General features: G+C 42.7%; 1 long non-coding RNA gene across 1 annotated transcript; it reads right to left on the bottom strand.

Moving 5' to 3' along the window:
* Positions 1–335: 335 nt before the first annotated feature.
* On the bottom strand, positions 336–25,783 carry LOC144892507 (uncharacterized). The gene is made up of 4 exons (XR_013623709.1): positions 25,688–25,783; positions 22,159–22,325; positions 11,267–11,346; positions 336–1,452 (listed from the first exon to the last, which is right to left on the bottom strand). It is a non-coding gene; the product is annotated as an uncharacterized LOC144892507 (long non-coding RNA).

The raw sequence follows: 25,783 nt of genomic DNA, 5'->3' as shown, positions 1-25,783 counted from the left end.
GGGTGGAGCTACTCTGCAAACCGAGTAAGCCACACCCCGGACAGACACCCAACAGATAGACAGACAGACAGACAGAATCATCTACGGCTATTATAATATAGATTTCTGGTGTTGGGCTAGCGGCTAGGGTGCCGGCTTAGGATCCTGGGTTCGAATCTCGGTCGATCGCCGAATTAATGCCAGGGGGGTTGACTCAGCCTGTCATCCTTCCGAGGTCGGCTAATTGAGTACCAGTTCACTGGTAATTCCCTGTTTGTGGACATGGACATGGACACTTGTGACTCATTTTTGTGGAGGGTTGCACCTGGTACATGGAGATAAAGCAGGCAATGACGACAATTTTCAGAGGTGTTTTAATAAATAAGAACTGTTCACTGTGATATGCATATACTTATAGTAAAGCTTTATCAAACATTTATAGAATAGTATGAGTAAGTACATCTTAAAACAAATAAAATTTTAACCTCATTATCAAGATATTCGATATATAAATCAATGTTTACTTGGTTGATGGAACAAGTTGAAAACGTGGTTGTGCAAGGGATGTGTATTCGAAGGTTTTATATAGATTGACAAAAAAAAACCATAGCTCCCAGTTCAGGGTGGTGGGATGACCCAATTCTCTAAATATGTATGACATGGGGGCATCACATGTTCTGAAATACCCCAAATGTGGGTGAATTAACATAACTCCATAACAACTGGTTCTTTGCTTATTCTGTAAACTTAGACCTCAAACGACCATTGTTGATGGATGCAACAAGCCGCTTTCTAAAGTGTTTACTATAATTCACAGACCAGTGTTTGTGTGTATGTGTGATGTTTTTGTCATGCTACTCCTACAGTTCTGGCCTGATTACATCCAGACTTGCTATGTAGGATCAGCATGATCCCAGTTAGTGTAATAGCGTTGTTTTTGTCTTTGCAAGTGCAAAGGGGGATGCCAATTCTCTATGTAAATGTGTATCGTTTAGCGCCACCTCCAGGTGGGAGAGGGTACTACAAGTTCCACCATTTACAGTACAGTATTCCTGTCCCCACGTTTTCCAGATCAGTGTGGTGTTTTGAATTAAGCAGTAGGCATTTTTTTGCTTCATGCACACAACCCAAGCTTTAAAAAATTTATTTTTGGGGGCAATTGAGGGGTCAGTTAATTGCCTATACACTGCCCAGGTAAAGATTATATGTCAAAAGAACGTGTTGCATGCTTTGAACAAGGTCGTCCATAGGGTTAGGGTACTCTGCTCGTCAGAGACAAATCGTTGAACAGAAACTTTTTGTGAATACAATGAGTTTATCACGACACAGCGACTCCTCACAACATAATGTATATATATTCAGGACAGTGTAGTGATAACACAGCCATGGACCTCCACCAAGTGAAAATGCACAAATTTCTTGTGCGAAGATTTACAGGTCGAAATTGTAGTTGTCAACACCAGCTTTGGTACGCTGCAAGTAAAAAGAAATGAAAAACAATGTAAACATTAATGATGCTTTTGCTATCATTGATTTCAAATCCTTGTGTTAGCTTCGCAGATGTGGTTGGGTTAAAAGTGCAAAAGGGTCCTGAGTTCAAAGCTCCATGTCTCAAATTTTTTTTTTCTTCCACAACCTGTAACAATTTTACGTGTTGGCCTCATGGTTAGGGTGGCGGGCTTGGGAGCCTAAGGTCCTGAGTTCGAATCCCATTGAATTAACGCCAGGTGGGGTTGACAGCCTGTCATCCTTCCGAGGTCGGCAAAATGAGTACCAGATAACTAGTTATAGAGGCACTGCATCAGCGGCAGATGTGCCCACAGAAAAATGATGCAACCAGCATCCGGGTGGCTGCACACGAACCACCACCACTTAAACACTGTAGAACACAAATCCCCTACTTTTCACTTTCAAAAACCTTTAGTTTAGCAGTATTTAGACAGAATATTACAGCATTTTACATCACAATTTGCTCTTTGCAGGCCCGGCCCATGTCTTTTTTCTTTTCTTCTGAAGACTGCGCAGGGTAAGGTGTTCCTTGAACTCAATAGTTGGTCTTGCCTCGATAGAGTAGCGAGACAATTGTATCGCCGGTGTGTGTGTCAATGTCTATATTTCCACTTTATTTTTTTTTTCTCTGCAACCATTTGTCCGCTCGATGGAGAATATTTATTGATAACTCTGCCATCTAGGATCACGTGGCATGGCAACCATGTTGGATTGAAGGAAAAAAATTGAAACTTGGCAGATGTCATAAAGTCCCCATGGGATATATAGGATGATGTCGGTGAAGTGGTATTCCAGCCATAATTGGTTGAATCAAAATAAAATCCTTATCTGAAAATTCATATACAGGGTGAGTCAAAAGTAGCGGCCGATTTCTGTTTTTTCGGCTGTCAGATTCTTTCTAGGATGTCATGTTAATAATCGTCTTGCAGATTATTAATTTTCTTAATTTATTTATTTTTGTTTGTTTGTTTTGCAGGTTATTGCTGAGAGTTTGGAAAGTTACTGAAGTTGTACCAAATTGAACCATGAATTACCTTTCAATGAATCAACGCATTGCGGCCGTGAAACATTACTACAAATGTAATGAACAACCAACGATGGCGGCACGCCGTTTGGCACAGGAATTCGATATTAAACCCACCCCAGGGAAGAAACATACGATTGATTGTCGAGAAATTTGAAGCAACAGGGTCGGTAGCCACTGCAAAGAAGTCCGGTCGTCCAAAAACGGCAACGAATGTAGCTAAGGGTTTCCCCCGTAATAATTTTCCCCCGAATAAATGGTTAGATAAACATGTCATTCATTTATTTATACCTTCTTGTACACTGCAATACAAATGGCAAACAAACAATCAACTGACAGAAATATATATATATATATATATATTGTTACGGTACCCGACGTCGGCCTATGGTTCCCCTTCGAGGGGGGATTAAGCCCCTCGTCTGTTACTGACCGACGTGGTCCCGGGGGTATGACGCCACGCCCGGTCGGCACTGGATAGGGTTTTAGGCCCACAAGTCCTATGACCTAAATACCAGCGCTTCCCGGTACGCGAAGGAACACCCCCCCGCTCACGGCCGCAGCGTAATGGATGTTGTGCCGAGCGAAGCGAACCGCGGCGTGAGCCGTTTACCAAGACTAGACCCGATCCTGAAACGTTGGCCAAATCGTGCCACAGATATTCAATGAGGGAAAAGACAATGACACGGATGTGAAGAAGAGGAAGACGAAGGCAAAAAGGTTTGAACTACGACTATTATTTATTACTATTTACAGGACCAAAAGAAACCAAGGAAGAAGGAAAGATAATAAAATAATGACAGAAGGAATCAAGGAGACACAGTGAAATGCTAGCTTATCTACACAGGCTTAACTTATACCCCAAGACAGAACAAACAAAGACGGACTCACACGAATGGGGAATTTGCAGGCAGGAATGATTGGAAGGAGGAATGGGAAGGTTCAGCTGGGGCAGATGGTTCGGGCTTGATCCCGCACGGGACGTCGGGCTGGACCTCGACGGCCACCGATGCCACCGCAATCTGGCTCCCGCTGGGTAACGGGTCGAAGCTGCCTGGTGGAGCCAAAACTGCTTGTGGAGCCAACTTCTTAACGGGCGCAACTCTCCATGGGGATCCCTTCCTCTGCCTTTACCAAGCTCGTCTGGACTCTTCTCTCAAATGCAACCACCTTCGACTCCTTGCGCAAACGCAACCACCTTCGACTCCTTGCTCAAACGCAACCACCTTCGACTCCTTCCTCAACTCCTAGGCTTCCGCGCGCGCTTATATCGCCCTCGGGCAATCAAGCCGCCGGCCTCCAGGACACGCCCATTGGTGAGGTCGCCTCGGCCCTGATTGGTGGGCACGGGCTCTCTGGCTCCACCCTTGATGACGATCGGCGGGCCACGCCCTGGATTCGGCGGCTCCTCCCCCTTCTTCTCAGAGCCCACCTCGTGGCTAATGGAGTCGCGGTGAAAACCGCCCAGCAGCTGCGGCGAATGCAGTTGGCAATCGAGGCTTTGGGAATGGGGCTTTGGGAATAAAAGGGGATCTATCTATTTGAATTCGGTGCAATGGAGTGTCAATTAATGGAAGACAAAGCCTTAGCCTAATACACAGAATAAGGAAATAACTACCAACAAGCAGGGAATCTATGATTGGCTAAACGTGATTGTATATGGCCTAACTATGGGACGCCCTTTGACCTTTATACACAACAACTGGAGGAAGGAGGGTCCACAATAAAACAATTTAAAAAAACACAATTCTCATATCCACAACAATATAAACAGAAATCGGGTGCTACTTTTGATACCCTGTATTTGATCTATGACTGAAGTGAGTGAAGAATTAAATTTATGACAATCGGTCACGTGGTCCAGTGGCCATATCAGATTGAAAATAAAAAAGGAAAAAATTGTTCCTCCAGAACTGCTTAACAGATCAATGTGAAACTTTATCCATATGATCGACCAGCCATGGATAATGTAGTTTGAATTGTTTATGCCTCTGCCGACAGAGTCGCCGGAGGCATGTTTTCAGGTTGTCCGTCCGGCTGTCTGTCCATCTGTCCGTCCGTGATAGGTTTTCGTTACCACGATAACTTGAGAATGGTTGAAGGGATCTTAGTCAAACTTGGTGCAGGTATGTATAATGAGGTAAAGATGAACTGATTAGATTTTGGGGTCACGTGCTCAAAGGCCAAAAGTCAGAGTTCATGTTAGGTTAAAAACCCTGTTACCATGATAACTTGTGAACCAGTGATGGGATTCTGACCAAATTTGGTACACATGTAGAATGATGGCAAGATGAACTGATTATATTTTGGGGTCAAGAGGTCAAAGGTCAAAGTCTATCATAGGTCTAACTTGAGAACGGCTGAAGTAATCTAATTCAAACTTGGTAGAGGTATGTATAATGATGTAAAGATTAACTGATTATATTTTAGGGGCAAAGTTCAAAGGTCAAAGGTCAAATTCTGTTATAGGTCTCTAACTTGAGAATGGCTGAAGTGATGTAATTCAAACTTGGTGAACATAAATATAATGATGTAAAGATTAACTGATTAGATGTTGGGGTCCTGAGGTCAATGGTCAAAGGTCATGTCAGGTAAGAATGTGATAACTTGTGAACAGCTGAAGGGATTTCACTTAAAACTTGGTACAGGTACACTACCGGTCAAAAGTTTTATAACACCTCAATTTTTCCAGTTTTTATTGAAATTTAAGCAATTCAAGTCAAGTGAATAACCTGAAATTGTACAAAGGTAAGCAGTAAACTGCTCGAGGTTTAAAAAAAAGTTTAGTTTAGCAAAAACGGGAAAATAATGCAAATTGCACAGTTATGTTGTAAAAAAAGGCCTTCTTCAGGGAACAAGTAATGGGTTAACAACTCACAGCTGTTCCGCAACAACGCAAGTAAATTAAGCCTTGAAAGTTGATGCAAACAATTCCTACAGGTGTCCCAACCTCTGCTGATTACTTGCTTAGAAACCCCCTGTCTGTATAAAAGCAGTATTGGAACAGACTGTTATTACACCCTCTGAAGCATTATTTGGACAATATTGCACTGCAGGAAGTAGTATATTGGAAACTGGAGGAAACTCGAGGGAGCGGAAGACAAGATGGGGAGAGAAGGGGAAGCACACAAACACAACATTTGAGAGCAGGGAGATGTTCTGGAGGGATAGGGCTTAGGGGGAGGAGGCGTGGGAAGGGAGGTGGGGGGGGGGGGTGGGAGAAGTATAAAACACAAGGACACCAAGGACTTCCAGGACAGAAGTTGGTATTTCAAAAAAGTGGATTTGGGGTGAAATTAGCGGGGGTAGAAAAGATCAAGGTTTTGGATGGGGGAAGATAAGAGATGGTGGTGAACAGCTGTTTTAAAGACCTGGAGGGAGGAGAGGGATTGAAGAGAGTGAGGGAGTTTGTTCCAGAGGCGGGAGAAAAGAGGAATGAAGGAGTGAAGGTGAGCAGAGAGTCTTGATTTTGGCAGTTTAACCATAAGAGGGTTGCAGGCAGATCTTGTGCGACCTGCAGGAATATTTGGGGGACAGAGCCCAGAGAGAGCTGGGGGGGGGGGGTGTGGGGGAAAGGCCAGAGAGGAGTCGGTAGAAGACGGAAAGACCACCAACCTGCCTGCGGTGAGTGAGTGAAAGGCCCTCGGAGTTAGCTTTATCGCGGGAGATTCCAATGTTCCTGAACGCTTTGGTTTCAACCGTGAAGACGAGCTTGGTGTGAGGCAGGAGCACCAGCCCAGAGGGGAGAGCAGTATTCCATTGAGCTGCGGATGAAAGCCTTGTATGTGGTGAGGAGCTCAGGTGTGCCAAGGAAGGACTTCGCACGACGGAGGATGCCCAGTCGGCGACTGGCTTTGGAGGCCAGATTTGAAATGTGGTTTTCCCAGGAAAGATCATGGCAGATAGTGAGACCCAAAAGCTTGAGTGACAGATCTTCTTGGAGAGGATTATTCAGAAAGTGGATGGGAGGGTTGTCCAGTCGGTCTTTTCGGAGAGACATCGTAAGAGTGTGAGATTTGTCAGGATTGAAAGACATGTTCCACTTGTTTGCCCAGTCTGTGATTTTGTCCAGGTCTGTAGAGAGTGAAGAGGCTGCAGACTGCCGATCTGAGGGATGAGGAATGGAGCGACAGAGAGTAGAGTCATCAGCAAAGAGATAGAGAGGATTTTCAAGAGAGTCAGAGAGATCATTGATGAAGACCAGAAAAAGCACAGGGCCCAGAACATTGCCTTGGGGAACTCAAATCTTTGGTTCATCACGCAGGGTTTTTGTACGCCGTCGAATAGGCGAAAGGATGGTTCCTCAGTGTGTGACACCAACTGTCAAACATGGAGGAGGAAGCGTGCTTGTCTGGGGCTCTTTTGCTGGATCCAGAGTCGGCGTCTTGCACAGAGTGACTGGCACCCTGAACCAAAAGGGCTACCACAGCATTTTGCAGCGCCATGCAATACCCTCTGGTATATGCCTAGTCGGTCAGGGGTTCATCCTACAGCAAGATAATGACCCTAAACACACCTCCAGGCTATGTCAAAACTACCTTCGAGGAAAAGAACAAGATGGTAGGCTTCAAATCATGGAATGGCCAGCACAGTCTCCAGAGTTAAACCCCATCGAGCTGGTTTGGGATGAACTGGACAGAAGGGTGAAAGCAAAGCAACCGACAAGTGCAACACATTTGTGGGAACTTCTGCAACAGTGTTGGGAAGAACTTCCCGAACAATATTTGATTTCCATTGTGGAAAGAATGCCACGAGTGTGTTCGGCGATTATATCTGCAAAAGGTGGCGACTTTGCTGAGTCAAAAATTTAAATTAAATTTTGTTAAACAAAATGATTCGATGATTTATTTTTTATCTCCAATTGTTTATTTGTTCTATGCTTAATCTCAGAGTACATTGAGACATTAAACTGCGTAAATTTCAATAAAAACTGGAAAAATTGAGGTGTTCTAAAACTTTTGACCGGTCGTGTATGTATCATGATGCAAACATGAACTTATTAAATTTTGGGGCCAAGAGGTCAAAGGTCAGAGGTCATGTCAGGTAAAAATGTGATAACTTGAGAACAGCTGAATGGATTTAAAGCAAACCTGGGACAACTCGTTATTGTTTCCTCTTAATTCATTCAATTTAGCCTCAATGTGAACAAAAGTGATTGTTAAATATCCTCTAAGTGTGGTAATCTTCATCCTGATGAAGCAGCACTTGAATGGAAGGAAGGAAGGAATAATCAGTAAAGTTACGGATAATGGCAATGTATGTGACATAATACGGTGCGGCATGCATACGGGTATATGGGTCATAAAGCATTGGGTCATAATAGTAGTGTGTACAGTTAACCATGGTATTTTTGTTCAGAATGAGCACACGAGGTGAGACAATGCGCTCTTCCGAGTGCCGTTCTAGTTACCCAATGGCTCTGCGCGAGGGACGGGGCTTTGCAAACACTTCTGTGCATTGCCCATCTGTCTGGGCTGTAACGTTTTTTTACAATTTGAGCTTTTTTGATGAAATTTTAAACAATGCTTCATTATGAGAATGTGGAGAAGACTAATAATTTGGTCTAAGGTCATTGGCATATAAAATCATCAGTTTTCATCCAATTGATCTGATATTTTATGAATTTGCATATTGATTCACCAATTAAAAGTTAAAAGCCGATTTTTTTTTTAGATCAAAAGGTCAAAGGTCATGGTTACATAAAATCGACAATTTTCACCCGATTGACCTGAAATTTTAATAATTTGTATATTGGGTCACTGAATTGGTTCACCAATCAAAAGTAAGAAGCCTATGGATTTGTTTTTAAATTTAAATGGTCAAAGGTCAAAGTTGTATAAATTTGTCAATTTTAATCTGATTGATTTTGAGCATTTAAACAGGGTTTGCATATTGAGTCACTGAAGCCAATTGCTTTTGAGGGCAAGAGGTCAAGGTCACCTAAAACGGTCAATTTTTTTAAAAGTTTTTTTCGTCATGATTAGCATATGGAAGAAGTGGATTACACAAACTGACTTTGCATTTTCAGATGCTTTCGACTTTATTTTATTTTACCAATGGGAAAACACCATTTTTACCAGTGTTTTTGGGAAGTTTGAATTGTTATTAATTTAAATATTATTCTTTTCAGTTGATTTTCAGTTGATCATATCATACAGGTGATGCTAAGAGAAAGCTATAAATTCATCAACTTGAATAGTCTGCAGAACAAAAGGTATTGGAAAGGTACAAATTTGTACTTGCAGCTTTCAAATACTTTTTCTGATTGTAGTTTTTAACTTTTTCATACCTCGGGACTAGAAAGCGACAAATATGTACCTTTCTATTATCTTGCCTGGTTATATTATCTCACTATATATGTACATATATAAATTTATATATATATATATATATATATATATATATATATAAATATATATATATATATATATATATATATATATATATATATATATATATACATATATACAGGTATATATATGTTGTTGCGGATCGCCCGAAGCCCATTCCCGTTACAAAGGGGGGATTAAACCCCTTCCCCCCCCACCCCCCCGGGTCTTTGTGTCCACGAGGCCGAATCACCACTTCCGGAGCAAGCGTGAAAAAGGGTATCGGGTCAACATCGCACGTACCTTTAACCCACCCTGCTACGAAAGCGGGGACCGAACCCCACACAAGGCACGCTTAATCGAGTACGCCCGAGCGGTATGCGTATCACGTGACTCGTGCCGTTACTTTTATGGAACCCGATTCGAGCGGTTCTAGTCGTACCATGCGAGGCCAATCAATGGAAGGGACGGGAACGGTCAAATAAGAGGAATAACGCCATTTATTATTTATGTACAATGATTCACAGAAGGAAAGGGGACACAGAGCAGAAGCTTAATCAATCTTAACTTATCCCCAGACACAGGGCCCACTCACGCACACGGAGAGAAGAAAAGAAGAAGTCCGCGCACCAAACGCGCTTTGCCGTCGGTCGCTCCGGGGCAGCTCGCCCGGCGTGGCTCTCTGGCGGTCACGGCACATATGCAGGCGAAGGCAGGCAGGAGGAGATCGCGCGTCTGTGGCCCGGCACGGGTCGTCCTCTCAAGCGCACGATTAATACAGTGCAGAGTGCAGGGCACAGGGCACGGGGCAAGTTCGTGTACAATCACGATAACCAACAATTCAATGCACTCGTTCTGCGGCGCGTTCTCAAGCTCAACTCAACTCCACTCACTCTCACAGGGGTTCCGACTCAACTGAACTGACGCGCAAGTCATCTGAGGTGGGGGGGCTCGGAGCAGGGTTTTATGGCTCCGCCCCGGCCTTACTCGAATGTTCCAAGCCCCACCTCCCGTTGCCGTGGTTAGCCACTCCCCTCGAGCTCTGATTGGTGGCTCATGCTGACCGGCCACCCCCCCCCCCCTGCAGCGCCTCCCTTCGGCCTCACCAGACTTGTTCAGGCCTGTCACGTGGCATGCTTGCGCCAAAAGATCGCCCTACTCATGGGCCTGCTCAACACAAAACTAACACAGGAAAGGACTACGCTTACATTCACGAAGAAATAACTAAACTATCGCGAGGCTTCATATTGTGGTGCGTCTACCGACGAGGGGGATTATCCTTTATTCCAAAACCGTAACAATATATACGCAAGTATATATATATATATATATATATATATATATATATATATATATATATATATATATATATATATACAGCAATACCCCGGCCTACGTCATTAATTGGTTCCATAAGCCGTGACGTAACTCGGTTTTTGACGTAAACCGGGCATAATGCCTTAAAAATGCCTTAAAATGAAGACGTAGCTTCGGAAAATGAAAAGCGCTTTTTCAGTGACATATGCGAGAATACGTTCCCCATCATGAATGATGATCGATACCGTCGACCGTGGCAGCCCTAAGTCATGCGCTATCACCGACACTTTTTCACCTTTTTCATACCTTTTAATCAGATTTAACTTATCTTCCATCATAACTACATTACGCTTGGAAACACCAGCACTATCCTTCTTAGGACCCATGGCTAACACAGACACAGTAAAGGAATAATCACAAAAATAACAGCGGAAGGCAAAGCAAGCACGCGACCACAGCACAGGACAAAATGCATATGGCGTCGCCTTTGTTTTGAATGAGAACCAGCAGCTACGCGTACGTATACTGTACTTACATTTTAAAATATTTTTAATGTGCTTTTTATTGTATTTTAACTTGTTTTTCTAGCTTCTTTTATTGTTAATTTTTATGTACTATTTTATTTATTTTAAATATATTTTTAAGGAAAAATTAATTTTTTTCACGTCCTCCTATTATGATGTAGGAGTGACGTAAAGTCGCACATAATGACGTTCGCTGAACTGAAATTTACTCTAGATGAGTGGCGTAAAGTCGGATTTGACGTAGGTCGAAATGGTGTAAAACGGGGTATTGCTGTATATATATATATATATATATATATATATATATATATATATATATATATATATATATACACAAATATATATTTTTAGCTTACTCCATGCTCGGGGTACACATACAATTCTCTGTGGGGGGGGGGGGGGGGTGGGGGGGGGGGGTAACATATCTGGTTGTTCTGCTTTTGTTTTCCTTGTGTAGCCCCCACCTCGAGTGGCCTTCTGGTTTTGTGGCCGGCAATATCCCATTAAAAAATAGTAATAATTCCAAAAAGGAAAAGTATATACACATTTGGTTATCTCTATATTCACGTAAATGCTTTGCCTACCCTGTGAGACTTTTTACAGCAACAGCAGCAGCAGCAGCCTCTCAAGCACATGGGCAAAATAATCAGAAGGAGCACAGTTCCTGCAAACAAACACCACCGGTAATCGATTATGGGTTAGTTTAATTCATATTTCTGAATCAAATACATTTATTTTCTTGTCAATCAGTTGCCACCACTGTGATGTCAATTATATAGATATGACAAATGCTGACAAATTATATATAGATATGTCAACTATAAAATACAAACTGCTGTTTGCATGAGTTAGAGTAAACTTTTACTCTGCATCTCCTGCCTTAAAATGCGGAAACTCCCAGCACTCAAAATGGTCGAGCTGAGACCTTCACTGGGGAGTTGTGGCCTGTTCTAAGGATGAGATGCCTGGTGTCACCACTGTTATAACTTGAAGATATAGCATAATCATGAAACAAATGTCATGGATCAGAGGAGATGAAGAAGAACAAAATATTTACAGTTTAAAGCAGACTCAACTTCTATCGTGACAACAAGCAGCAATGTTGCTTGTGTTAGGGAATTTATATTCTGAAACATTATTCAGCTGGGGCCAAGTGAAGTGTGGTCGAGGCCGTTTATTCCTAGTATAAAGTCTGGTGTTGGCTTCACGGTTAAGATGGCTTGCTTGAGATTTTATAAGATCCTGAGTTTGAGCCCCTTTCATATTATTGAATTAATACCAGGTGAGTCGATTCAGCAAAATGAGTACAACATGACTGGTTATAGAGAGGCATTGCAACAGTGGCAACAGTGCCCTGAGAGAATGATGCAACCAGCAGCCACAGGCTGCACACAAACCTCCATTCCTGGTAGGTGAAACACCCTGCAACTCATGCCTGCAGAAAACGGATTTTTTGGAACGGTGGCCGCATTTCCACCAATCATCACATAACCTTGTCTTAAAAACATATCCATGGGGAGGCGCATTTGTTGAAAGTTTAGTATCAATTGCTCAAGTGGTTGCAGAGAAAAAAACTAATTTTAAAATGAATAAAAGTGAAAAAGTGAGAGCTTCGGCTGATGTTCCACAATATAGTCAAGGATGCTTGTCGATGCCGATTACTAGTATCTTATACATAAAGCTCATTCTAACCACTGACTCACTCACTGACTGACTGATATTAATGTTCGGTACCTTCCTGGTGTCATAGAAAGCTGAAATTTGGTGTGGCGATGGATATTAAAGCCAATGCACCAGGAAAATCCATAGAACCGTCGGAAAGCATCAGTAAATGTAAAATTTGAAGTAAAAAAAAACAACCCTCGTGCATTGTGCATTGGCCTCGTCCTGGAGGTGGGGTTGCTATCTTTATAAAAAACTCTCTTCCTCACTCGCCCTCCACTGCCCTCTCTCCACCTCACCCCCAGGAATACCTTTGGCTACGGCTTCCCCTTCGCTCCCACCTTTTGTTCATATGTGTGTTGTACCGTCCACCAAACAGCGATGACTCCATATACATCTCACTGTCTGATAATATGGACCAACTTCTATCTACCCATCCCAACTCTCTCTTCCTCATATGTGGTGATTTCAATTGTCACCATGCCAGTTGGCTGGGTGTGGGTTCCTCTCTCACCAGTCATGGCACCTCAGCAAAGGACTTCTGCGACTCACTGGGACTGACACAATCTGTCAATTTCCCGACCCGGATCTCAGTCAACGGAGCATCTTCTCTTCTGGATTTGGTTATGACAAACTTCCCTGAAAATGTCTGCTGCTCTTCTTCTGCTCCAATCGGCTCATCTGATCATGTGCTTGTCAAAGTGGACATCTCTCTGACCATTCTCAGAGAGCCTCCTCAGCGTCGACGAGTCTGGCATTTCACTCAGGCCAACTGGCACGGTCTTCAAGCAGCCATCAATCATCTGGACTGGTCTCCCATCTCTACCGCCTCTGACATCAACTCATCCTGGGAATTCTTTCAAAGTAAATTGCTCTCTCTCATGCACAGATTTATACCATCTCGTCTTCAGTTGTCATACCCTTCCTCCCGTCCATGGTACACGGAATCTTGTGGTGAGGCTGTTTTTTTTTGTTTTTTTTTTTGGAACGGTTGCCCTGAAACAACTTGCTTTCGTCTCCTGGAAAGCAAATCCAACGGAAGGAAATCTCATTTCCTTTCACAAAGCCCGAAACAAGTGTGTGTCCACCCTCAGGAGAGCCAGGAAACAATATCTCACCATTCTCAAGACCGAACTCTCTTATCTGTCTCCCTCTTCCAAATCCTGATGGCGTCTGGTCAAATCTGTTTCTGGTGTTTGTTCCCCCTCCATCCCCTCCCTCACCTCAAACGGCTTAACGGCTTACTCCGCATGTGAAAAAGCTGAATGCCTCAACTCTGTGTTTGCCTCTAAATCTTGTGTCCCAAACCCATCCCTCTCTGTACCCACCATACCCAGTCATACCCAGCTGCTCCTGGACTCTGTGTCCTTTCCTCCTGACAAGGTGGAAAAGTTTCTGTCAACCCTCGACTCTGATTCTGCAACTGGTCCTGACAGCATCAGCCCACGGGTCCTAAAATCATGTTCTTCTGCTCTTTCACTCCCTCTTTCTGTTCTCTTCACCCTCTCTTTTGCTCAAGGTCATCTGCCATCTGCTTGGAAATCAGCCAACATCACCGCTTTGCACAAAAAAGGTGCAAAAACAGATCCCAGCAACTACAGACCAATCAGCCTTCTCCCAATTATCAGCAAAGTCATGGAATCCATCATTGCTTCAGATATGAAATCTTTCCTCTTCTCCAATGGCTTGATCTCTGATCATCAATTTGGTTTCAGACCAGGTCACTCTACTCTGGACATGCTGCTTCTGCTTTCTCAACAATGGATGGAGGTCCTCAACGCCAAACAGGAAATTAGAGCTGTCTCCCTTGACATTTCACGTGCCTTCGATACAGTCTGGCACCCTGCTCTGCTCACCAAACTCTCCTCCTTTGGTATCCATGGAAATCTCCACGCATGGCTGGCGGACTTCCTCTCTGGTCGTAGTCAACGTGTGGCCCTGAATGGGTTTCTCTCATCTCCTCTTCCTGTTCAGGCTGGAGTTCCCCAAGGTAGTGTTCTGGGCCCTGTGCTTTTTCTGGTCTTCATCAATGATCTCTCTGACTCTCTTGAAAATCCTCTCTATCTCTTTGCTGACGACTCTACTCTCTGTCGCTCCATACCTCATCCCTCAGATCGGCAGTCTGCAGCCTCCTCACTCTCTGCAGACCTGGATAAAATCACAGACTGGTCAAACAAGTGGAACATGTCTTTCAATCCTGACAAATCTCACACTCTTACAATGTCTCTCCGAAAGGACCGACTGGACAACCCTCCCATCTACTTTCTCAACAATCCTCTCCAAGAAGTTCTGTCGCTCAAGCTTTTGGGTCTCACTATCTGCCATGATCTTTCTTGGGAAAACCACATTTCCAAGCTGGCCTCCAAAGCCAGTCGCCGACTGGGCATCCTCCGTCGTGCGAAGTCCTTCCTTGGCACACCTGAGCTCCTCACCACATACAAGGCTTTCATCCGCAGCTCAATGGAATACTGTTCCCCCCTCTGGGCTGGTGCTCCTGCCTCACACCTTGCTCGGCTTCACGCTGTTGAGGCCAAAGCTTTCAGAATCATTGTAATCTCCTGTGATGTAGGCAACACCGAGGGCCTTTCACTCACTCACCGCAGGCAGGTTGGTGGTCTTTCTGTCTTCTACCGACTCCTCTCCGGCCTTGCTCCCCCAGCTCTCTCTGTGCTCTGTCCCCCCAATATTCCTTCAGGTCGCACAAGATCTGCCTGCAACCCTCTTATGGTTAAACTGCCAAAGTCTAGGCTCTCTGCTCCCCTTTTCTCCCGCCTCTGGAACAAACTCCCCCACTCCCTTCAATCCCACTCCTCCCTCCAGGTCTTTAAAACAGTTGTTCACCACCATCTCTTATCTTCCCCCATCGAAAACCTTGATCTTTTCTACCCCCGGTAATTCACCCCAGAGTCCTTGCAGTGTTCATATATTTTATTCCTCTCCCACCTCCCCCCAAGTCCTCCCGATGTCCCTGCTCTCAAATGTTGTGTTTGTGTCCTTCCCCCTCTTCCCCCTCTCTTTTGTGTCCTTCCCCCTCTCTCCCCATCTTGTCTGCCGCTCCCCTTGTTTTTTGTGTTTTGTGTGTCGGTTTGTCTTTTTGTGTGATTAATGTTAGCTCTTTCACGAGCCTCGATCTTGTATACAAAAAAAAAACAAAAAAAAAAACAACAACCCATAAACGCGTCCATGAAAAAAATTGAAAAATAAAACTCAATCGATATCTACCAGGAGGTCGGTGATGCTTGCCTATAATCAGAAAGCTTCTATTTATTATGTGCCTATGTCTGAAGCACGGTTTGTTATTGCTTGCAATGTGTAAACATACTACACGAGCATTATATATGCATTACCCGAGAAAAAAAAACTATGAAAGTCTTTTAAGCATATTTTGTGTTTGCTTATATTATCAAATTTTCTTGTCATCCACCATGTAAAACACAATGTCAGTTTGTATGTTTGAACAGATGTCTGTCCCCCTTCATAAGGCTAGGATTTAGAGGCCAATCTTTTAACACGAATGTGTGTTCACTATGGTCTATTTTTGAGGATAAAACTAACTCGAAAAACATTTTTCCATAAAAGAGTAATTATGTCTCTTCTATTGGAATTGTAGACAGTGGTTTGCAAACTGAGCCTCAAGGGCGGTGTACAAAAGCGTTTTTCAAAATAACAATAAATACAAGGCGCAGGGAGGTGAAATTTGCTGCACATGATGTGTAACGCGCGCACAGTGAAACGAGTGTTCATTTACGTCCATAGGATGTCTATTAAATAAAAAAGATATGAGCAAACCTGACATTAGGCCGAGGCTTCAGACATTGGCACGCTCACGAGGCTGCACCATAAAAAAAACTGTTGCAACCCGTCATTTTGACGGCTTTTTACTAGTTATTATATAAATTTCATGGAGGAAAAGCATGTATATATTGCCAAGAATTAGCCTAGTCAAAAAATCTGAAAATGTGCCTTTATAGAATGATTGAGGCATTTTTGAGTAAAAGCAAACAAACCACTTTTTCTGGGGTAGTTTTTCATGCTGAATATGAATCTGTTGTTTGCCAAGCCCAAAAATGCGTAATTAGGTCACTAATCAAGGTCAAAGGTCAATGAGTGCAAAATTCAATTTTTTTGAAAAAATGCTTTATTTTACATCCCCTATCTGTACATTTCAATTATTTTACAATATTTTGTCTAGTAAGGTTGCTAAAGCTTTTCAAAATCTTATTTTTAAAGGAAAACGTGAGGACACATCTATGCTCATTTGCCTTTATCTCTGTAAGGGGCGACAATTAGTTTTTGCGTAATTTGCTTGCAGTTTAACCTCTAAATGCACAATGGGGCAGAGTTTTTATGCTCCTATTGATGGTCTAGAGATAGATTTTATAAAGACAGAATCTAAATGTCACCGGTAAACAACATAGGTCAAAGGTCAATGAGTGCGAAAGTCTTGCAATGACGTAACAGTTACTTGCACTTGAAACCATCCCTTTCACTCAACAGTGAAAGTGGCTTCATCTTTCTGACCCCAATGCATTTGCCATGTTTGTCAAATCATTTCCATTCAGACAGAGCAGGGTGTTCTTCAATAGACCCTTAATGATGAAGAATGAATCTAATAGCCTAGCATAAGCCATCTAGTTCGTACCCTAGGCATCAGGCATTAAACATTTCAGGAGTACAGGTAAGGGTCTTTTTAAGATTGTTAAAAAATGAAATATAAAATCAAATGAAAGTAAAGGAATGCATTCTTCTTTGGTGAGATACATGTACATACAAATGTGTAATGTATGCTTGACATCTCACATCATAGGCAGGCCTACATACATGTACATTTACCTAACAGTAGCAAAAAGACAGGCAGGGCATGGGCATTGACGATGAGTGCCTAATGCATCTACCACTAATGAATTAGTGATATCGGTTAGATGTTTTGTCTTGAAGAAGCTTTACTTTGTGTCTTTGAGAATAAGATTAAAACCCGGGCCAACACTGCCTGCGCTTATTCGATCATTTAAAGGCTGTTGCAGTATATCATACAACGTTGTAGTTTTCATGGTCAGAACATGCGTGCCTGGTGCTTAGTTTGGTTTCTGTTTCTCCCCTCAGGCCAACCATGGAACCTATTGCCAGCCTCAAGCGACAGCGTGAGGATGTGTCGTTTGAACTTTGTATCATTTGTCAGGGAACTAGCCAGGTCAAAGATACGATTTTCAACCAGACAAACCAGGGTATTGCTGCCATCAGAGAGGCGACCGAGCTCCGATGCAAACTTAGACACTATGAATTTCGATCAGCCGTGGACAGGCTTTCGACTCTCTTTGCAGAGCCTCCAGAAAGTCTCCCCAAACTTAAATGGCATAAGCTATGTTACTCTGCATACACACACAAGGGGAAAATAAATGCTAAGCTAGCCAAGGAACAATCGAAAAACGAAAAAGATCCTGAAAGAAAGAGTGTTTCGGCTGAAGCATGTCCGTTTTTACGCAGTAGTACTACTAAGATGAACTGGACATTGTGTATGTTCTGCCAGAACTTTGACAAGAAGCAGAAGACAAGTCGTGTCACAACCTTCAAAATGAGTAATGAAATTACGGAAAAAGCTAAATTTGTATATAACATCTTAGTCCGTACTGCAAATGAGAATGATTTAATCTCAGCTGAGGCATGTTACCATGTTAACTGTCTTAGTAAATTCTTTAGGGATGTCAAAAGGGCGGAAACTGAAAGCAAATCAGCAGACATGGCGATATCATGGTTGTGTCAAGAGCTGCGTCACTCTGCTGAGAAAGTGCACGTATTTGAACTATCTGCAGTGTTCGAGAGGTACAAAGAGTTAGCCAGTGAGTGCGACGGCACAATTCCTACATCGTATCTTAGTAGACTGGGGACTTTTAAAGAAACTTTGTCGAATTGCATTGGGGACATTTATGAATTTCTTGTGCTAAAAAATTTGGCGCCTTCAGAGAAACAAACTTTGCTTCTTCCACGACATTTCAGTCACATACCTCTTTCAGAAATGGTGTGCGGTCAGAACAGTGCAGACTATATTCCCATATTTAGACAACAGGATGATCATTTTCTGTCTTTAGTGCACGTTGCTCTGCAACTCCGCAGTGATATCATGTCACATCCTGCATTCGAAGGTTGCGATGTAAGCGAAAAAGCAGAGTTGGCAAGTGTACCACCATCTGTACTCATGTTTGTGAATATCTTGCTTGGAGGCCAAAGTAGTGTCGATGCTGAGTTTGACGAAAGTGAGATGTCTGAAACTGGTTGGGTGAAGAAGACAAGGGTCCTTAGCATTGGACAAGACATGGTCTATGGTGTATGTGGAGACAAGAAGGCACCGCCTAAACACGTTGGAATGGGTATGACGCTGCACCAGTCAACTCGATCAAAGAAATTAGTTGAGCTATTCCATAATACTGGGCACATAATCAGCTATAACCGGGTTCTTAGGTATGACACTGCCATGGCTGAAAACACTCTGAAAGCGCTTGATCAAGAAACTGGGGCAGTTGTTACCAGCAACCTGGTTTCGGGACGATTTGTGCATTTTTCTGGCGACAATATTGACATCAATGACTCTACCCTAGATGGCAAAAATACATTTCACGCTACTCAGTTAGCTGCCTGGCAGAGGGGGCCATCTGCTGAAAGCGGTCTTGGAGACATCAAACCATCCAATACGTCAACGTTGGATATACCAACAGCAGTTGAAAAGATCCAACAACAGCAGTTTCCGACACCATCAAAGAAGGTCACAGAAGATGCTGAAAAGTTCATTTGCCATATCTACAAGGAACCATCTGAGAACTGTAATCAAGCCCGCATTAAACTGTTCAACAAATGCCATGCAACGGAGACCCTACCTCCATCTAGTGATGCAGCAAAGTTCCACATAGAGCGTGCAAACTACCAAAGTTTCATTTGGAGAGAGGCCAGTAATCCAATGACAGATCTGCCACCGCCGACTGATTGTGGATGGAAACTCGTTGATGACAAGTTGTCACCGGTTCTTACAACTTTACCGTCAATTCCAAAGGGATGCCGAGAACTTACTCAGTGTGGTTGCAAGAAAGGTTGCAGTTCTGATAGTTGCTCTTGTCGGAAGTGGGGGAAACAGTTCTGCACTGAGGCCTGCAAGTGCAATGCCAGTGAAACACCATGTCGAAACAGGCCAAAGTAGGGGGGGGGGGGGGGTCAGAGCTTACACAGTTAAGCTAATTGGCATTCCCCTGGATGGCTCCTCCTTCCAGCCAATCAGTCTGACAGACTGCAATTGATTCAGGATTAATTAAGAATACATGTGATAATGATCAACTGCCTGCACTCCAAACATGTTTGCCATGAAGTGCATTTTGCGCCTTGTGCCATGTAAGTGCACTTTGCGCCTTGTGACCGTTAGCCTTAATTAAGTGGCTAATTAGTCAAATATTGACATTTAGTGTAGAAAACAATCTTGCTATTATATAGGACTCAGGTAAACCACTTCACTGATGGTATTTAAGGCAACAATTCAAGTGAATTAAAACAGTATGTCAAAAAACGAAAAGTTGCTTCATTACGGATATATTCACAAAAATCTGATTTTTTTCCCTTCACAATTCCCTTTACTTTCATAATTGTGAAAAGCTGTAGTAACCTTACCAGAGAAAATACTGTAAAATAATTGAAATGTACAGATAGGTGATGTAAAATAAAACATTTTTTCAAAAATTTTGAATTTTGCACTCATTGACCTTTGACCTTGATTAGTGACCTAATTACGCATTTTTGGGCTTGGCAAACAACAGATTCGTATTCAGCACGAAAAACTACCCCAGAAAAAGTGGTTTGCTTGCTTTTACTCAAAAATGCCTCATGAATTCACGTTTCCCAGAAATTTGACTAGACTAAATACAAAAAGATCCAATTATGATGCAGTGCACAGACCGTTGCGATTGGGAGGGGGTTTGGAGGGAGGGGGGGGGGGGGGAGTTGAGAAAGTTACATGTCGAGTTTGGACCAATTCACGACCCTCCCCAATCAATCTCCAAATTTACACTTTAGTCTGATGATTATTTATTTCAGTGATTATGGGAGGAAATGTCTCATAAGTACAGTGCACTTAACCATTCTGGCTATATATTTTTTATGGGACAAGTTCACCCACCTCTTGCCTTCAAAATTCTGGATATTCCTCTGCAATGCACAAATGTACATCTAGTGCAGTGGTCCCAAACTTTTTTAGTTCACGACTCCAAATTTGAAATCACCTTCACGCGACCAAATGGTACCGTGTGCCAGCACCTACAGTAAAAATAGGACCACGGGTCCTGAAGCTCATCTGGATCAGGAGCAACAGTCACTCAAACCCCCCCACAACACCCCAGAGCCTGATATTTTTAATGCCGGGAATAAAGTTTGGTACATCACGGGTGATGAAGGCCGTGGTCAAGTTTCATCAAAATTGTGTGCGTAGTTTCGGGGAAGAGAGCAAATACCAATTTTGGGGGGTTAACCCCCAGCCACTGTAAACTCCCTTAATGAGCGCAGATTTTGATGCGGTCAATTCACCTTCGTTAGGCATCACACATGAAGTTTGTGGCAAAGTTTCATCAAAATCGTGTGTTTGGTTCTAGCGATAATGACTGAAGTGTTTATAGACTCACTCACTGATTTACTGACATAACTACGACCACAGCTCGATCGCATAAGCTCACCAGACTAAAGTCCAGTTGAGCTACAAATGGTCAGTTGACCTAAGCTAAAAACTGTCTTTTTCTCATCTCGTTTACAGCAAACATTTTTTTCCAAACCAATGTGTATTATTACCTTGTGGCTTGGCCTTGATATAGGCAGCAAACACGAAAAACCGATCACATTGTGATACACGCATGGAACCAGGCAGTGACGTTCTCTACTAAATACTATGTACAACCACTCGATTAGTCAACTAGAAATTCAACATGGCGGCCATTGTTTTCAAAATGGCCTCCAAAATTGTTAAAATGTGCCACAAACTTTTTAATATCGAATTTAGGATGTACAATGAATGATCGTTTTGAGGCAACTTTTCCCCGCTAGAGCGGGGTTAGCCTTGCGGGCCCCATGACAATCATGGTTCCTTGTTCGAGGCAATGTTTTTATGGCCGGATGCCCTTCCTGACGCCAACCCTTGGTCGCCTCTTACGATGCGCAGGGATACGGTGTACCTATTCTAAACCGGGGTACGGTAGTACGATAGTATCAATTCAAAATCACAGAACTGCATATTATCCATAAGAGGTCGTTAAAATTTTCAAATAATCTTAAATTAGGTGAATTCTAAAATTTTAACTATACCTGTTATCGATAATAACTAATAAATAGTTCTTTGATTTTGCATTGATACTATCGTACATCCTAAATTCAATATAAAAATGTTTGTGGCACATTTTAGCAATTTTGGTGGCCATTTTGAAAAAAAAAATTGGCAGCTTGATGAATTACGAGTTGGCTGATCGACTGGATTTAAAGAGTGTCTATATAAGAATGTCACTAATAATATCATTAATGGATGTTACCTGCCGAGCTAGAAAGCTTCAAACTCCCCCTTGGGTTGTTGTCCATAATCCTGACCGAAGTTAACCTGCCTTTTCTCATCTCGTTTTCAGTAAATAACTTTTCCAAACCAACGTATTACCTTCCAAACAATTATGTTCCTACAATGCTTTCTTAATTTTTTGAACAACAAATGGGCCTAAAGCATCTGCTCAACTTTCATTTGATTTATCAACAGTATTGCATAAAACATGGGATTTTCTTGATTCAATGATCATATCCATTGACATACCCACAAAGATGACAAACACTGCCAGTGTGACAGCATCCCATGTGTTCTGCACAGGATTAAAGGATGTGTACTTTCCCAGAGCCATTTGCTGAAGATAGGATAAATCGTTCGTGGACATGGTTTCCAAATGTCTGGGATGCTGGTCGATGCCTCGTGTGGTCGTTCAGCTGCAACAAACACAAAGAAAGAGAATTGCAAAATTAAATCATATTGTCTTGTGCTTATGAATTTACAATTGATATGAGTCAGGAGAATGAAGGGAGCATATTGGGACATTTGAACGAGTTGGAGAGAGTTTTTGAAATTGCTTATGTAAAATGTAAATGGCTCCAAATGAGTCTCCAATACTTTCCAGACTTGTGCCGCACAACAAATCGAAGGAAACCAACTACCACATTCTCTTAAATCTCATTCTTCCCTCCAGGTCTTGAAGACAGGTGTTCAACTCCATCTCGGATCAACACCCATACAAGACCGTAAATCTTTTCTAACCCCGTAGACCCCAACCATAACCCCTCCCTCACCTTCCCCTCCACCACCCTCCTCCCCCACCCAAGCCAAGCCAACATCCTACCAGGTTTAAGTTTTTCCTTCCTGAGAGTTTGCTTATGTATCCGTCTTATCCACCCGTGTGTGTCCTCCACGGCCTCGTTCTTACCTGCATTCCTGATTTCTCCAAGTCTTCCTCTCTTTTGTCCCTCTGGTTACTTACTCCTCAGTCACATTTGCTCTACGGCTAGGATACGGCGACCGTACCCCCCCCCCTAAATTGACAGAAACGTGCGGCGGCTGCAGAGTTTCTGAGGTGGCCTCAGGGTGGCCCTAGGGCGTATGGCTATCTTTTACAGGCCGTAGGGGTCGCCGTGGAATTATAGCGCGGAGTTATAACTTTTTTCATTTCTAGGTCGGCCGTAGCAATTCGACAAGCCGTAGCCATGACAACTGTAAGTGCTGTTATACATATGAAAAAGAACTGGTATATATATACCCACTCGTTACCGTCCGTCTAGCCCCACGTTCGCCTTAGGGCCCCCCTGCGGTCGCCTTGCGGGCACCTTGAGGCTACCTTGCGTCTGCCTTGAAAATTCTATGGCCACCGCAGGGACGCCCTAAGGTCACCGTGCGACATCAAATCAAAGACCGTACGGCACCCCCACGTTTTCGGTCTCCACAGTTTCTAAATACCCCGTGCGGCTACCCGAAAAATAAAAACATATGTGACTGCTACATTGTGTGACCGTGGAAATACTGCGGCCGCCCTATAATTGCTAGTGGCCGTAGATTTTTTAGACCCTACGGCCGCCGAGCCAAATGTGACTGAAGCATTACTGTCCATGGTGTGTTCCTCCCGCCCCCCTGTCTTTAACCTTTTCCTTTTGTTATATCAGATCCTGATCTATTCTATGTTCTAGCAGTCTCGTTCCTCCACGAGCCTCGACTTTCTGCACAAAAAATAAAACAAGTACAGATACATTCAAAGTACACCGCCCCCATGTGAAATAAATAAATAAATAACATATCCTCCAGCGCACGTCATTTCCGGGGCAACTTAAGCTCTGGACGATGCCGCAGTGCAGCACATAGAGACGCTAATGGAAGGGAGAGGTGTATAATAATTAATTGATTAATTGCATAATTAAAATAAACAAATTATAATCGTAAAATAATTAATTTCTTAATCAATTGGCTAATATCATACCGAAACCACCAGTTTTCATCCAAAGCTGTAACTTTTTGAAAATTAATTAAATAACTTATTAATCGAATTTTTAAAAATTGATTAATTGATTGATCAATAAATCAAAAATACCCTTTACAGCCAAATCACTTGGTCATTCTCGTGTCCAAATATCAGCTTCCTAGCTCAAAAAGTGCCTGATATATTGCCCAGATGGGAAAGAAAATAAATAAGTACTCAATAAATCGATAATAATTACGTAATTAATAAATTAATTGTTGAATCAAAAAATAAAAAATACCGTTTTTGCCAAAGCGCGTGCTCTCACTATTGTGCCCAAATTTCAGCTTCGTACCTTAAAGGATGGCTGACATATCGCCCGGACAAAGATGAAAAGAAGAAAACAGGAAAAGAAGAAAACAAGAAAACAAAAAAGAGCAATCAGATATTGCAGACCCTCGCCAGGACGTGTTTTTAGTGGTTTTAAAGTCTTTTGTGTGAAAACAAATATGGCGGCCGAACCACTTGACCGATGACGTCATCTTTTTTTTTCTCCACCAATTTATCTCTAAATGATGCTCAATAAATTTCATCTTAATCGGATAAAGTTTTGCACTTGTCGAACTATGACGTCATAATAGAGCCACCGACGACATTAACATTTGTTATTCCACGTGCCAGACGGTTTGGAGACGAATGTGCATACATCTAGGCCATGCTGTCAGCCCTCATAATAAGAGAGGGAAGAAAGGAGAGTTCGTGAAGAACTTGAATCCCGTGTCTTTGCGAACGCGAATGGCATCTGCGTCACAAAACTTGTTTTTCAACTTGGTGGTGTCATCCATTAAAGCCTTAACACAATAAAATGAAACTACCGATTTACTTTTGTCTTTGGAGTAAATGATAACTTTACACATCGTTCATGGAGTTATTCAAACTTTATCAAAATAACAAAACATCCAGTAAGCTTATAAGGGTTGTGCTTGGGATGTCAGCACGCGTGCACACACACACACACACACACACACACACACACACACACACACACACACACACACACACACACACACACAAAATATATACAAACACACACACAAACACAGACACACACACACATACAAACACGCACACACACACACACACACACACACACACACACACACACACACATATACAAACACGCACACACACACAGACACACACACACACATATACAAACACACACATAAACACACACACACACACACATATACAAACACACACACACACATATACAAACACACATATACAAACACACACACACAAACACAGACACAGACACACACATATACAAACACACACACACACACACACACACACACACACACACACACACACACACACACACACACACACACACATACAAACACACACACATACAAACACACACATATACAAACACACACACACACACACACACACACACACACAAATACACACACACACACACACACACAACATATACAAACACACACACACACACACACACATACAAATACACACACACACACACACACATACAAACACACACACACACACACACACACACACACACACACACATACAAATACACACACACACACACACACACACACACATAAACACACACACATAAACCCACACACACACACACAACCAAACAGACATACACACCATACCAGAGTACACACATGACTGACTGCACGTAAACATACTGCACTCTCGGTTTCCAAGAGGCCATAATCTGGAAACATTTCGTACAAACGAAGAGTAATAATAAAGAAAACTGAAACGACATTTGAAAACAACTCTCAACTGAGTTTTCATACTTACAAAGGGAAACACAACGTTCGGAAGTTACTCTGGTCTGAAGGAGGAAGGCAGTATTGCTTTGAGTAGGTGTGTATACATTTACCCTTTGGTATTCGC

Source organism: Myxine glutinosa, chromosome 6, assembly GCF_964187855.1.
Source record: "Myxine glutinosa chromosome 6, kmMyxGlut1.1, whole genome shotgun sequence".
Taxonomy (NCBI): Eukaryota; Metazoa; Chordata; class Myxini; order Myxiniformes; family Myxinidae; genus Myxine; species Myxine glutinosa.
This window is presented reverse-complemented; position numbering and strand designations above follow the sequence as displayed.